Raw genomic sequence first — 16,883 nt, 5'->3', positions numbered from 1 at the left:
GATGTGGAAAACACTAAGACTGACCAGCTCCAACATTCTACCCAACAGCAAAAAGGAGTGGAAGTCAAGGTGAATATTGATAGAAGGAGAACTGCTTTTCAAGAACCAAAAATAATTTTGCTTTGGACAACATTTTTCACAAAGGTCGATTACATTCCTCCTCTAAAATCCTTACAATGCCCAATTTCAAACTGTCATATAATTTCTAATCGTAGCATGTTGTCTAAAGCTGATGCTGTTATTTTTCATTTAAGAGATATTAATTTGGATGATATGCCACAAACAAAATTTTCATGGCAACGGTGGATCCTTCTACATCATGAATCTCCACCACATACGCCTGATATCCTCAGGCCACTGAATGGCCTTATGAACTGGACTGTTACTTACAGACTTGATTCAGATGTTATACTTAATCCTGAAATCTTCCACAGCCCCAATCCAGTTACTCAGAGTCAGAATTTTGCATTAAACAAGACAAGAATGGTTGCATGGTTTGTTAGCAACTGCCACACTCCAAGTAATAGAGAAGGCTTTGTTGAAGAGTTCAAGAAAAGCGTTCCAGTTGATATTTTTGGCAGCTGTGGACAGAAAAATTGTTTACCAAAAATGTCCAGAGAGTGCTATAATGAAATTGCTAAACAGTATCGTTTTTATTTTTCATTTGAGAATTCTATCTGTAAGGATTATGTAACAGAAAAATTTTTCTTTATCCTCGAAACAAATATGGTTCCTGTTGTTTTGGGAGGAGCAGATTATTCAAAAGTTGGACCACCAAACTCTTATATTGATGCATCATCATTTCGTTCCCCTCGAGAATTGGCCCAGTATTTGTTGTCAGTAGCTAAAGATGATAAAAAATATAATAGTTATTTGGAATGGAAAAAACATTATGTGCTAAAACATTCTCACTATGCATGTGAAATTTGCCGGAAGTTACATGATGCATCTGAACGTCCATTTGTATATACAAACCTTCGTAAATGGTGGTTTGATGAAGCAAAATGTAAAGCTTGGAAACCAAATGTTAATTGATATTTTGCATGCATGTGTCTGTATGTCTGTGTATGTGTCTTTTGTAGGGTATATGTATTTTATCAAGATAGTCTTATTTCATCTTTAAATTAAGTTATTGAGAAATACTGCCACTATCAAAGGAACAGACCCAAAGTTTGTTTTACTTTACCATTCTTCATAGTCAAAACTGATTTAAAGCAAAAAAAGAACAATTTGGTTATAATTATTAATAAGGATGAACGTGTTTCTACATTAGTGCCAAAAATAGGAATATTTGCCTGAAGTGAAAGAGGGTGATCCTTTTTTCATACGTACCACCTAAACTGTAGAGTTCATTATGGTACAAGTCCAAATTATTCATCTGTTTTTATTATTATTATTATAATACAACTGTTCTAAATATTTCTGTTGTTTAGAAAATAGCATAAATATTCAAACCAAAAATGTCCCCGAGACAGAAGATGAAGGAAAACTATGTTGTGTGTTCATATTAGATCAGTATGTTAAAGTTAGGAGTCATGTAAACCATAATTGATTACATTCTTTAAATCCCATATGTATAACTTATATTCTGTTTATTTAACTGTCACATAAATTTTAATATATATTATTTTTTGGTAGCTTTAATTTAAGGCAAAGTTTTATATTATATTAAATATGTCAAAAATTTTATATTATACAAGATGAGCATAAATTACATCTTTACTATACATCATTGTTAAATTTTAAAAAGCAGCAAGTGAGGTAGAAAAGAAAGTTTTGTTCCATTGGTTATTCAGAATGGTTTTGTGATGTATAACAAAGTCAGTGTATGCTACTTGAGCGAGAAGAGCAATTATTGAAAATTTCACGCTGTAAGAGATTTATTCAGACTAAATATAATATTCAAGTGCAAGGAAACTCAAGCAGTGTGCAAGGAAGACCCACCATTGGCCCACATATGGTATAAATACCGTGTGAGAGGACAGTTTACTTTGGAGTGATAGCAATTGGCAGCTTACTTTGAAAGAACAGGTCAAGGGAACTCAAAAAATGGTTTCTCTGCAGTCCACAAGGTGCAGTTACTGGTATTTAGATGCCACAGTCAGCAGTATACACTGAGTGGACAGCCATCAGAAACCTACCTAATAATGCGCAGACCCACTTTTCGCCCGGATAAGGGCAGTCACATGGAGAGGCATTGTGTCCACTAGTTCACGAAAGCATTCCACAGTTATTTCCATCTATGCTTACTGCACCACTATCCGTAATTCTGTCGCATTCCTGGATGGAGGATCCAAAGCTTGAATGGACCTTTCTATAGCATCCCAAACATGCTCTACAGGGTTTATGTCTGTGAACGAGCAGGCCATTCCATGGTGATGAAATCTGCGGAATGCTCTTTGAACCATGTTCTAATCACCATGGCTTTGTGGGGTGGCGCATTGTCCTGCTGAAAGAGTCCATTGAGTGTGAGTGCACGATGACCATTAAGGGATGCCGATGGTCTGCAAGAATGGACATTTAACCTGTTCAGATGTACCAGAGGTCTCAACGTGTGCCAGTTGAACACACCCCAGACCATTACCGACCGTCTACCTGCCTGAACAGTTCTTTGTTGACATGACAGGGTGCATAGCTTCATGTGGTTTCTGCCAGATACGCACCTTCCTGTCTGCTCAAAATAACTGGAAAATGATTCGTCAGACCAGGAGACCGTCTGCAATCATCCAAGGTCCAGTGCCGATGTTCTTTTGCCCAGTTCAGTTGTAAAGTCCTGTGTTGTGGTTTTAGCAATAGGACTCTGGTTGGCCGGTGGCTCCCATAACCTATTGCAGCTAATGATCGCCTGATGGTCTTGGTGGAGAGGTTTCTGGCACCTCCCTCATTGAAGTCGGCAGTGATTTGTGCCACTGTTGCTCTACAGTTGGCTGGAACAATACGAGACAAGATGGCCATGTTCATCCACCACCTTTCTCTGCCCACAGCGCTGTCCACGATTAGATGTTATTCCGGAAATGGCGTATTCCAGATACACTCTTGATACTGTTGAATGGGGATAGTGCAATTTCTGTACCACCTCCACAATTGTGTGACCCATGAATCGGGCGTCTCCGTAGCCAGGTGGGCAGGAGCGGCAGTGCGTAGCACACATTTCTTGATTAGACCTGGGTTCTAGCCTGTGACAACCAAATACGGAGGATGCAGAAAGGTCAGGGAATGACCACCGCATATCCCCGGAGCAATGTGGCCTTAGTTACTAATGCTCCTAAAAAAAAAAAACCAAATAACCAAGCATCGGGCACCCACTTTCATCCTTCTTTCAGAGTCAGTTAATTCACAACGTGTATCCATACTGACATCAAATTACCATCTACGTGAATGCAGTGTACGTATATACATGACAAGCAGTGGGTTCGTCCACTAGCAAGAGGGGTGACAGCACTGCGTTGCCCAGGAACCAGGTATCACATGAATTCTGTTCTTTCGGTGTACTAGGTGTATATACATTCCCGTCTGCATACATAAAAACCATGATTGCTGTATGCAATAACACCAGATGTTGGAGCAATCAGGAAAATTTCTGCCATTGTTGTTTAAAGGTTTATGATGCGAAGGCATCTCAGGCCAAGGTGTGCCTTACCTAGATTTCAAAATTTTAAGCATGGTTACACTTGGTTTTCACCACTAGTTATGGCTGATAGACCATAAAGGAAATTTGTCTTCAAATAAATAATACTTTTTTATAGTCCAAACTATTTGTCTATGGTCACATTCTGGTATATTTTCTTATATGTGCTACATGTGGCATGCTTTTCACATTCAGCAAATCTAGGAAGTGATGATATTTCTAGATCACTGTGTGAAATATGGATCAACATAAAGTTTTATATGTATACCATGGAGGGGTTGGTATGTTTGCATTCTCTTCCATTTTTTGAAGTTACTGCTTGATTTTTATGCTATTTCTTGAAGACCATAAGTAGGAACAGATTTACCAAATTTGTGTGCTTGCTCTTAGGTACAAAGCTTCTGCACCCTGATATATTTTTTAGAAGAGAAAAAATTGTAGCAATAGAACACAAGCAGCTACTTTGGTGACATTCCTAAGAAATTATTAACTTTGCCAATGGGAAATTTGGCTATGGCTAGATTTTCGATTAATCAAAACCACATGCATACAATGCATTACATCATAGGTGTGAAACTCAAATAGGAATGAGGGGCCACTAAACCTTATATGAGGATCAGTGCAGACCGCATATTGACTTGACTTGAAAACTCATTGGTTTTCAATATTATATGTACCGTATTTATATTTATTTATTTATTAACACATATATGCATACAAATCAGATAAGAACTATAGATAAAAAGAAACTTATTATTTTAGGTTTTAATATTGAATAGATTCAGAATCACTACAAAAGATATCACAACCAAAAGAGGCGAAGATAAAGAACGCGAGAATTACGAGAAATGTCGGATAACTTATGTGGAAAATTAGTTTCCCGATAACGGCACTCTAGCGCTGCTCACTCAGTAAACAGACGGTAGGTGTTATCGGTCTGGAGCAAAGTTGAGAATGATATATTGATTGACAAGTAGGCGTGGCAAACAATGTGCTAATTGGTGTGCGAACACAACACATGATAACATCGGTTTAGTATCACTTTAGTAGCACTAATGGTAACTTGCCCTAATTGCACATGCTCTAACCTTTTTTCACCATTATTTCATAATGGTGAAAAAAGGTCAGGTTACCTCCACTTGAACCTCTTGGGAGCTTGAACCCCCTCCTGAAGGGGGTAACCTAACCAGGGCTGGGGAGTAGTGATGATTTTGGGGTTACTCCTTGCCCTACTCCGGAGTAAGATATTTTTTCTTACTGTTACTCCTACTCCTATTATACTCCTCAATAAAAAATATTTCATCATTGCCGCATGACTCATCAGGCTACTTTTTGGAATTCTGATTACATTATGATTATATGGTAATTACTATTCAGAATTCAAATGGCTGTATTTTTTTTATTTAATGCAAATTTGAAATTACACAATATATATTTGATACAAACATTATTTATTCAATACAATGCACTAATACAGTAATTTTTAATTTAATTTTAATTTTTTTTAATTTTAATTTTTTTTTAATTTTACAAAAAGAGCAAAAAACTAGTAAAAACTAAAACTAAACTATACATTGTCTTTTAGATTGAGTTAGTTCTCAAAAACAGTATGGACTCAATCAAATCTTCTTTCATCGAAGCACATAAATCAGATTTTATTATTTTGAGTGCTGAAAACAGCCTTTCAACACTGACTTGGGTAGGTGGTAGAGCAGTAACGCAAAAGGCTGCATCTTGAACTATTAGTGGATATGTTTGTATTGCATCTATCACCTGTAACTTTGATGTACGACCTACTTTCTCCACTAAAGTTAAAGCTTGATAGAAATCAAAGCGGAACTTCTCGTAACTGGTTGCTTCCAGCGCTGCAGCTTCTCCTTGGTATTTGTATTACTAGCTTGAATGCGTCTCTTTTTTATTTTTTCTTGATGATCATGCTGTTTTTCAAAATCACATTCATCAAATTCTGAACTAGAAGAAGAAGGTGATGTGTCAAGCTCAGGGGAGGCCATATAATCTTCTTGTTTTAATCCTGTTATTTTTTCACTTAAATCAAGTAGTGCAGCTTTTCCTCTTACTACCTGATCCTCTGATAGCAAAATTCTGTAATTTGGATCAACATAAATTGCTATTTAATAGAAAATGATATCTAATAAGATATCATTTTCTATTAAATTAGTTTCTCTGCGCTCCATAGACTGTTTGATTCCATCAGCAATGAGACCACCAATTTGGGAAAACTTGAGATTAGACTTTTCCATTCTTTGTAGAATGATCCAGGTGTTAAATAAGACTCTTGGAACTTTAAAGTCGCATTATATGGGTGGCGAAGTAATCTTTCAAGCTGCTCAACTTCTTCCCATTCGTGATCAGATAAAGTTATTTCAGGATTTGCCATATCAATAAATAGAGGCTTTAATTCCAAAAGACATTTGATCATTAAATAAATACTGCCCCATCTAGTAGCTTGATCAATTAGAGCTCCTTTTCCGCAGCACCTCTTCAGAATAGCATCAATCTTGGGGGATCGAGCAGCTACAGCAACCTGGCACAACTTATGAGATTAGCTGCATGAGCTCCTTTCAGACCATCAAGGATTGCGAGCTGTAAAGTATGCACACCACACCTCATATGTTGTATGTTGACGTTGGGGAAAGTGAAACTAATGAAATTGTTTGCAATAGCATCCAAGGTCTTGTCTAAGTACTCATCTTCATCTAAATCACTGTACACACAGCTTTCTCCTGATTCAAAATCTGTCTTTTCCTCATTAAGCTTCTCAACAGTTTTTATCATGTTCGATGCATTGTCTGTAACTATTGTCAAGATATTTTCCTTCTTAATTCCAAAATCTTTGAGCACATTTTCAATCAATTTGCAAACCTGTTCGCTTGTATGTTGCGCTTTGGTATCTTTAAGTGCTAAAGTACGTATTATCGTTTCTTTATTTTCATTCACAAACTGGACATTTATTCCAAAATAATTTACCCGTTGACGGGTGCATGCATCCATCTTCAGATGAATATACTTTCCCTTTAGCATCTCCTTCAAAAAATTTTTTGATTGTTAGCTTTCTCTAATATTATGTCGTTCCAAAGATACTCTCAGTTTGGCTGCCATTTCACCACTCAATCCAATAAAACCTGGAGAAGTCCATTCTTTACAACAAATTCAATAGTACACCCTTTGAATTTAGGAACTGTCATTGCTATAGTAATTTTTTGGGTCTCAAAGTACTTTGTTAGAATATTTTTTCCTTCTACTTTACAACCTGTGCTAGAACTTGATGAGTTTTTGTTGCTTTCCTTTTCCTCCATAAGCTTGAATTGTTTTGAATGCAAGCGCTCTAAATGGTGTTTTAAATTGGATGACCTGGTGGGTAGCCTCCTTTCCCTGCGCTGATTTCTGAATTGCATGGCTTATCTCCATTCATCAATTGACATATGAAGACATTTTTTTCTTGAGATAATTCAAAGTATTCAAATACTCCAGCTTTCTTTTGTTCCATTTTAGACTAATTAAATTAAGTAGTTTATCTCAAAATTAACTTTAAACAGGCTTACAAATTCATATTACCTAAACAAAAGATAAAAATTTAAAATTTAAATTAGACAGTGCAATATAATAAAATTGTTTTTTGGTGTTTGCATGTACAATATAACAACAGGAATAAGGAGTAACAAATATATTTTGTTACTCCTTATTCCTACTCCTGTAAAAACCTCTTACTCCTACTCCCCAGCCCTGAACCTAACCTTTTTTTCTTTAAAATCACAGTCATGTTTAGAAATACATTCATAAAAAAATAAATTTTTTTATGACTGTATTTTTATTTTCTTGTTCAATAATATGCCCTAATGGTGAAATAAGGTCAGGTTACCTCCACTTGAATCCCATGGGAGCTTGAACCACACCTGAAATGTGTAGGAGGTAACCTAATCTTTTTTCTTTAGAATCATGGGTGGACTAGCGCATAAATTGTTTATTAACAAAATATTAATTTTTTTATTACTATATTCTTTCTTTTTCTATTATTTCCCAACCTAACGAGTTTAGGTTGCGAAATATAAGGAAACCTTTTCTTTTATTTTCTAACTACTATTTAAGCTCATGTTATGAAATACAACAAAAAATAAAGAAACCTTTTCCTTTTTTCACAACCAAACCTAAATCAATAATACAGTAAAAACACTCATCAACTCCAAAAATCTGCTTTTAATCATGAGAAAAAAACAACGAAGAACATAAGAATGAACGGAACGAAACTTTTTTCAGAAAAAAAATTCATGAATACCTGAATAGCTATTTGCAGTTTGAGTAACAATATTGTGAAAAGTATCTTCATGATTTTTCCCATAAATTTGACACCACATATTCATTGATGTGACCCATCAACATATGTTTCCAACTGCCATTTACTCTTTTAGTTACACTTTTTTAGTTTCTTCCACTGGGCTTCATTATTATTCATATGTGCTCCTGTATGTGGATCTACAAAATGTTCCTTGTGTTTCACCATTAAATGTTTGTAATTCTTTTTTTCTGAGGCCGTAATACGGCTATATCCACGCCATTCATCTGTTATGATGATAGTATTTTTCTTCGCTACTTTTCTAATAATGCACAAAAGAGTTTTTGCTTTCCGATTTTTTATCAATTTCATGAAGACGAATTTAGATTCTCTTTCAAACACACCAAACAGCCATTTCTTCTTAGCAGTTAAATTTCTCGTCCTCTGTGATGTTTTGGTTTTACCAATACAGTTTCGTCTGCTTCTACAATTTCCCCCAATCCTCCCAACTTAATGGGTTTTTTTATCAACTGCAATTCGCAAATATCTCTTAGTTTCTTATATAGTATGAACCAGAGCTGTAATGCTAAATACTTTCTAATTGATATCAATGTTTGTAATAATAAGAGAAGTTTACCTCAATATAGTACGTAGAACACTTCCGTATAATACTCTCCAGAAATTAAACAATCATTGTTAGTACACAATAGGCAGAAGAGCTTCCAGCTATTCGAGTTTATAGGCAAATATGTAAGGTTGACATATAGTTTCCTTTATCGCTACTGGAAAGCAGTATCCAGTAGTCAGTACAATTGATGACACATTCTGGCATTAATACAGAAAATGGATTAATACAGAAAATGGATGTACATCTGCATGTTTATCTGGGAGGAGAGAGGTTAGTATGTGATATTAGGTAGGGGACATAGTAGTAGATGTGGTTGTTCAGTAATTCCAGATAGCCGGTCATTAAACTAAAAGGCGAACTTACCCAAAAAGCTCCATAGCGATTTGCTAGGCACTACCTGCTCTTCCTCATCAGTCATAGCGGGAAATTATGTAAGTTAGCTTTCCAATAAACTCACCAACAACCCCCGTTTTTCCCCTATTCCCAATATATAAATGTCCCTCTCCCCTTTTGGATGGTGCCTCCGTAGCCAGGTGGGAAGGAGCAGCAGTGCGTAGCACACACTTCTTGATTAGACCGGGGTTCAAGTCCGTCACCACCAAATACGGAAGATGCGGAAAGGTCAAGGGAATGACCACCGCATATTCCCGGAGCAATATGGCCTTAGTTGCTAATGCTCTTAAAAACCAAATAACAATAACAAACCCTTTTGAATGGTCCTCTTTTGATTGGTTAACAGCCTATTTCTGTGGGGAAAAGCAAATCTAGGATCACCTATCCTCATAATTAGACAAGTTTAATTTGAGAAATCTATCGAGAGAAAGGAGCAAATTATTAATTGATATGCGGCGATATTTCCGGGTTATACCAAGGTATTCTCTTCATTCAAAGTCTATTCACCTCTATTCATTTTCTGACAAGAGTCAACTCGCAGTAATCAGTTCGAATTTCACTCAAGAGTACCTTCCTGATTCCGACTTTACTCACTGGCACCCACAGATTTTGCCACTGTATACCTGAGTTATACTAACGCGACACTAGTTAGCTGACCCTATCGAGTGTCAGCTTCATGCAGTAGAGTGACCGAAACTATGGGAGTGAGATGGAAATTCGATTACTGCTTTCCTAAAAATAGAATCGGACAAAACAACTTTCAACCCGGCCTTATTACTTCACACATATAGTGATTAGCAAAAGTAACGTATGGCTATTTATGAGAATATTTTCGATGTAAAAATGTTCACGTTTTTATAATCCTCCCTTCTACGCCGAAAATTTTTTTCGAGCAGGGAAAAAGTTACCTCCTGCTCAAAAAAAATTTAGGTTTTCGGATGCTTTTATAATATAAAAAAAAAAAAAAAAAACAAATAGCACGGAGCCTTTCGGAGGGGGGGGCAAAGGGTGGAAGAAGAACCAACATTTCTCCTCTAACAAAATTAAATTACCCTTATCTAATATACATAATACAAAATAAAAAGATAATTACATAACAGTTTTCCAAGTGCCATTTAGGTGCCTATAGGCAACAATGTTATCTTGTCACATAAAACAAAACTTCCTTCTCTCTTTTTTTTTTTTTTTTTTTTTCCTACCTTACCTTGGTCGTTACAATTTCTTCTGCAAGATTGCATATAAATAAGCACTAATATATTCTATAATGTTCTGTTTATGAAATAGCAAATGTCTCTAGGTTGTAAATAAAAAAAAAAATGTCTCTTGTATCCCGCACTGTTCTTTATTGACTACGTTGTAAAAGTGTTCTCTCGTTGATGACTGAATCTTGGGGAACCATGCTTTGAGCTTCGGGAGAAACACTACACTAGCGGTCCAAAGGGCACTAAGGTGATTTCCACTTCTAGGACAGGCTGCATGTAGCTGCTACGACAAACTCTTTGCTCCAATGTAACATGATAGGAAATAAAGGAAAACACAAATTAGTACCTGTTCTCGGCCTTAAAGACATTTACAAAGTATCATATACCTTTAGCATTAAACATGCTTCATTACAAAGTAATACATTATACATACAACATTATTCAACGACTTGTATAGATATATATATACTTAGCATTGGATATGAATTATGTTCATGACCGTTATTATATAGTCAGACAATACATTAAACACACAAGGTTATTATACACTCATGTTGATATACATTTTGGTTAAACATAAGATAGACTAGTTACTCCTCAAAATACATAAGGATTTACTAAAACAAATGTTCGGAGTAACTTTCAGTGGTAAAGTTTAACATATATTTATACACGAAATTACATTTATGTAAGATTATAATGATATAGACATTTACATTGTCTTACATTTTGATAATAATAAAAAAATATATATATTTATTTATTTTTTTTTTTTTTAGCATTTTTTTTTTTTTTTTTTTTTGAATAAATAGGGAAATTTCAATTAATAGGATAATATATTTGGTTAAGTAATAATATAATTCTGCATGGGGTTGCATGGCTATTTTTGTAATTATATAGTCATTCGTGCAACATTCAAGAATCTTCATATATAATAAGAAGATTATACAGTATATGAAGTCTCCCCTATATTTCTGTCTCCCCCAAATGTAATCAGTCTCAATATTGCCTGGCTGTAATATTTGGCTAGAAAATGATGTAATATACTATTATAAAATGATGTAAACCCTCATAGAATATGGACATTTATATGTCCGCCATTGGATACGTTCATTAGATAGATTACATAATGGATATATTTAAATACACTTAACATAGGTGGTACATATGATTAGATAACATTGCAAGTTTCTAATATACAATGCTTCCTGCAATGTTCTATGAGCACCAAGTTTACTGTTAATAGTTATTCTGTTACTCCAATCCACCAACGAAAGGCCCCCCCCCGTTTTTTTTTTTTTTTTTTAACTTAGTTATTCCTTTCCTAGCAATTGCCTGACACCCTGGGCTGTAAATTTACTCCCACCATTCCGTTATGGTAGGGGACAGTCTTGCTTTTATCAACCCCTTAATCTCAAGCCACTGGGTATATAGGTCAGCCGTGTACACGGCACAGCGCTCGGATGGGTGATTCCAGGGACATCTGAAGGAATGGTCCCTCACCGTTGGCAGTGATGCCTTCTTAAAGGAGGAGAGAACTCTGATATTTACTACAGTCCTAAAGGGAAGGATCTCTTCAAGGTGCTGTGCTTTTGCTTCCCCCCATGGTAAGGATTGTGTGGTATGGCCTTGTTGTTTGGAATAACCAAGATCCAAAATGTGGTGAGGGCCCCTGGTTTTAGGGTGGAAGTAATAAACTGGTTATCCCAGGTGACGCAGGCGATTTCTTCTGCGGAGAGTGTAGCCTCCACATCGTCTGAGCACAGGAAATCAACAACAATCCAATTGTTGAAAGGAACTTGGTACGGCTGGGGAGGAGGGTGTCTTATAGATGGCATCTGGGTTTGTTTCCTGTTTATGGGCTGCGTGCTGAATACCCCACACACTTGCTGTCGCTTGAAGAGTCTTTGCGGGGTAAGCACCAGTTCTGCTCGAGGGGCTTGATGGGTGTCCTCCGATGTGGAAGAACGTTTTACCGTTCTCCAAAGCCAACGACCAGGTACACACAGGAAGGACCATAGTGTGCATAATAGCCTTCCGAGGTTCTTCCTAATTGAAGTGGCTGAGAACAATAAAACACCTACAGTAAGTAGAGTACAATTCCCTTTATCCACTCTTCCTCTTCTCATTTACCTCTTTCAGTCAAAAGATTTGCTTCATTTACTCTTCTTTCCTTCTCCTTTTATGCATAACTCCATGGAGAGAGAGGGGGGTAGAAGATCTTATAACAATTGCACTTCACAGTTATACTTCCCATTTACCCTTCTTATTCTCACTCTCTGTCATAAATATCACTGTTTTGCTTCCCTTTCATTCGTCTTCAAAAAAAAATGACTTGATTTATTTGCGAAAGCATGCCATACATGAAGAAACAACAAATGTATCCAACAAGGTATGGATAAGAGCATAATAGGTATTTTGATCCAGGAGGTAAATCCTCCATCAATTAATTGATGAAACCATACTGACCGAGGTGACGGTCCGAATGCAAAACTAGATATATAGGAGACTTGTGAAAAGTTAGGGTGACTTAGCCGAGTGGGCAGGAGCGGGAGTGCGGTAGCACATGCTCTTTGAGTAGACTGGGGTTCAAGCCCCTGACTGCTGAATACGGTCGATCTGCCAACCCACACTGGACCAGCGTGGCAGATTATGGTCCATTTCCCTCAGCATGAATTGTTGAGGAGGCTTCCATCCTGCAGTGGGTTGATAATGGCTGCACTTTACTTTTTTACTTTTACTTGTAGCGCTGGGTCTTCCAAACAAAACTCTTATGTCTTTACAGGCTGTAATAGTTCGAGCAATTAAACACAAATTTTCTTTGTGACATTTAGTATCTCTCTTGAACTGGATAGTGTAAGTGGTTGTTTCTTGGGTTAATTTAACTGATCTTGTGGCCACTAATATGTTTTGGAAGTTTACCGAGACAGTTCCAGCTAGGCATGTTGAAAATGCTTGAAAAGTAAGAGTAGCTAGTGTGTCACATGTAAAACATCCAATTGGTCTAGTAATGTCTTCCACAAATTTGGGGCACACTGTATGTGTTTACAGATAAAAATCAAACTCAAAAAATGATAAATCCAGGGTCAATGGGGCTGATTGTAACATTGTTGATGTGAGCCTGCCTGAGGGCTCGATTTCCAACTGGTGAAAAACTTGAGTTTTTGGAAGTTTATTGATTTTGTTTGCTACCATTTGTTCCAAGTAGGATTCACTTTTTTGACATCGCACCTTCTCTTCATAAAACTGACATTGTATCATCCGGTCATCAAAAATGAACTGTTTTGAAACACTGTAATTTGCTTGTACGTCACCGATTTCTCCGTATTTTGGTCTGGACACTAAAGCTGCTTGGTCTAAATAAGCCTCACTATTATCACCTACTCTCGAAATCAAATGGTGTTCAAGGATATCAGTGGGCTGATCGAATGTTCCCAAGACTTGAATCTCAATGTTATTTCGTGTGATTGCAAAATTCTTTAGCACATGCACGTCAAAGCCCACGGATCAGAGATGAGATATGGCCGACGAATATTAACAGAATTTTCGTGTAATTTAATTTCTATGGTTTCTGCAATTAATAGTCGTGTATAAACGTTGGACACTAAGTATTTTGGCCTTGTTAAATAAAAACGTATGTTTTTCGTTAATGCCGTGAAAAGCTTATTTTACAAACTTAGTTTCTTATAATACTTGATTGCTGTCACTTTCAAAATCTCCAGAGGGAATGCTGTTGTAGTTACTGGCGTGCATGTTGACCAAAAGTATATAACGTACAGTATCTTTTTAAATGGAAGTTTTGTATTTTCCATAAAATTATGTTTCAATAAAGAAACTCGCGAAGAACATTTTTTTACAACATCAGAACTTTCCACGACTCCGTTCATGATTCAATTAGTTGAAAATAATTATTGCACTTAAAACGGTACAATTTCAGTCTTATCAATTTAGATTTCATCAAAAAATCGAGCAACATTTTATTTTCCTTACAAATTTCTTCCATCTCTAAAAGATTCATCGCTACTATTACCTGTTTACTGTTCCACAGGCTTTCCCGTTATAGTGTGTGCTTGCTGGGCAATGCTCAATGAAACCATATGGTTTACGTGCAAGCTCAGACACTAATATAGGTGTCCAGGAGACCTGGGTTTCTCACAATCAACTAGTGGTTTAGTATTGTTAGGACTACAGTCTCGTGTCCTCAAATCTTATCCTGAAACATGGAGGATAGATCCGCGACAACAAGAAGGCGCTGTGATCTCACTGTGAAACCCTCTTGGAAATTCATTGGGCTCCAGAGTATCGCATAACAATGGTTCTTTTACAATAACTTATTCAGTGAATTATGTGTAACTAGAGAGAATGGTCAAGACGCAAAAAGGTAAGCAAACAAAACATGATTTATTAAACATAAACACATATTACACTAAATGAATATAAGTGATGACTTATTGCATCTTCATGTTAAAAGAGTATAACTCTATACCTTCGTCACTATATACTGAAAGTTACACAATGTACTAAGGGTTAAAATATAAATGGTACATGTATAACAGTTGGTTGGTGTTCTTCGTGTGACATTTATAAACAGCCACTGCTCGTACTCTCAGGAACTGACAAACATCTTGCTGTTCAAGTTTTGGGGGTGCCAGTGTCTACAAAATTAACATATGAGTTCAACAATGATTAACAATATTACATTTAATAATGGGTCGCATTAATAATACATTTTAAGGTTCAAGTGCTATAAAACTGACATTCGTCATAGTGTATACTCAGGAGGAGAAATGTCTGTTAGGGACTTAATATTTAAGTAAAGTGTAGGACTTGATGTTGGTCAATTTAGTTTGGTATATGCGATCAAGCAGCGAGGGACAACTTACCGGAAAGTCTTTGCCTCATCTCAGAGATTTTAGATTCCTCACAACGATCCATTGGATATTCCCCTTCTTCCTTCATACAATACGCCTTTCTCTCCCTAAAACTTCGCTACCGCTTTCCACAACTGCTCTAATACATCAAAAATACGTAACCAACCACCCTTCTATGTCTTCCCTCAATATGTATATATATAGATTCCCCCTTTTCTAATTTTGAATCCTCGTATTGGTCAAAAGGCTAATTCCATGGGGAAAAGCAATTCCCAGAGACTACTGTGCCGGAAATCTGACACAATCAAATTGGAATTCATGAGGGGCATAGGGGAACTTCATATTTGTATCAGGTTGCGTCTCTAGACTGTCCAGTGGTAATCACTAGATCTAAAGTCTGATCAGTTCCACTTATTTTCAGACAACAATCATGAATAACGGCCTCTCGCTACTAACTAGCGGACACGTAACGGTGGTGTAATGTCTCACAACTCTTTCTCTGGTGCGGTGTCAATTGTACGTGTGAAAACGAAAGTAAAACACAGCCTTCTCCCAATCGTCTTACACATACAGGCAATGACACAAGTTTGGGGCATCTGCTCTCACTCTAAAGTTGAACCAAACTAGGTAAAAATTAAGATATTTTCACATTACCATTCATTACAAAACTATTATGCATCGTTCTTCACTGGTAAATACACATCATAATGTCAACCAATGATTGCACAGTAGCTTGTCATGCCCACCCCCAGTCATTTCATCGTTTGACATGCCTACCTGTCAATCAATATATCCTTCTCGATTTCTGCTCCAGAGCGATAATACCTACCATCTGTTTACTGAGTGAGCAGCGCTAGAGTGCTGTGTCGGGAAACTAATTTTCCGTGTAAGTTAGCCGACAGTTCTCGTGTTGGCTTTCTTTACCTTAGCCCAAAAAGATTTAAAATTAATTTCATATTGTTTGCTAGAAATGTGACATCCTTTGCAAGAAACTATTTTATCAATATCAGGTATAAGCTTTTGTGATAATGCAGTTTTCAGTATGGATGATAAGTGCTCACTTGTTAATCTCTTCCTATGTGAAGTTTTAATTGTCTTCAGGAGTGAAAATAACTGCTACTACCAGACATAGCTAAGATTCTTGCAGCAAACATGCGCATTTCAACAAAATATCTTGGCAAGTAAGAATAAAGTCAGGAACACCAACTTCACTACACTTCTCTTTTAGCACTGTGTTACACTGAATTTCAGCAAGTTCCATTTGAATGTTACTTTTTGCTTTTTCAACATCAAAAGAAATTGGAGCATTAAATAGTAAAAAATTGTTTTGACACACATCTTGAATCCTTCAAATCGTCTTTCAAATTCAAATAGTAATTCCTGAATATTTGAGGCTTACCTGCTGAAATTACAATAACCAAGTGAATCTTGATAATTTTTACAAATGTAGGAAAATGAGTCAAATCACAATTTTTCAGTTGCCTTTCCCAAAGTCTGAGTTTTATCTTAAAAGCTTTAACGCAGTCATACATAAACGTTATAACCTGATTTCGACCCTGAAGTTTTAAGTTCAGTTTGTTTAAATGCCCCATAATATATGAAAGCCAAATTCTGAATCCAGTTCTTATCATTAAGTTGTTGTGGTAACTATCCTTTCATTTCTAAAAACAAGTGCTGGCACATGCAAACCAAGGTCAAAAGAGAATTTTATGATTTTTAGCTTTAAAATTAAATATTATCTGCATTTTATTGTATTTTTATTATTTTGTTGAACATTTCCCAATTAAATTTTAATCTGATTTGGGCCATACTCAGGAGTACTTGTGGGCCATGTGTTTTGACACCTCTGCATTATATTATGCATCCATCT

General features: G+C 36.3%; 1 pseudogene; it reads left to right on the top strand.

Moving 5' to 3' along the window:
- The first annotated feature begins 216 nt into the window (after positions 1–216).
- Positions 217–1,035, top strand: LOC150083897 (core alpha-(1,3)-fucosyltransferase pseudogene; annotated as a pseudogene).
- Positions 1,036–16,883: the final 15,848 nt, after the last annotated feature.

Source organism: Mastigoproctus giganteus, chromosome 6 (assembly GCF_048544385.1).
Source record: "Mastigoproctus giganteus isolate SK-2022 chromosome 6, ASM4854438v1, whole genome shotgun sequence".
NCBI lineage: Eukaryota > Metazoa > Arthropoda > Arachnida > Uropygi > Thelyphonidae > Mastigoproctus > Mastigoproctus giganteus.
Note: the sequence above shows the minus strand (reverse complement) of the source record. Positions and strands in the feature narration are given on the sequence as shown.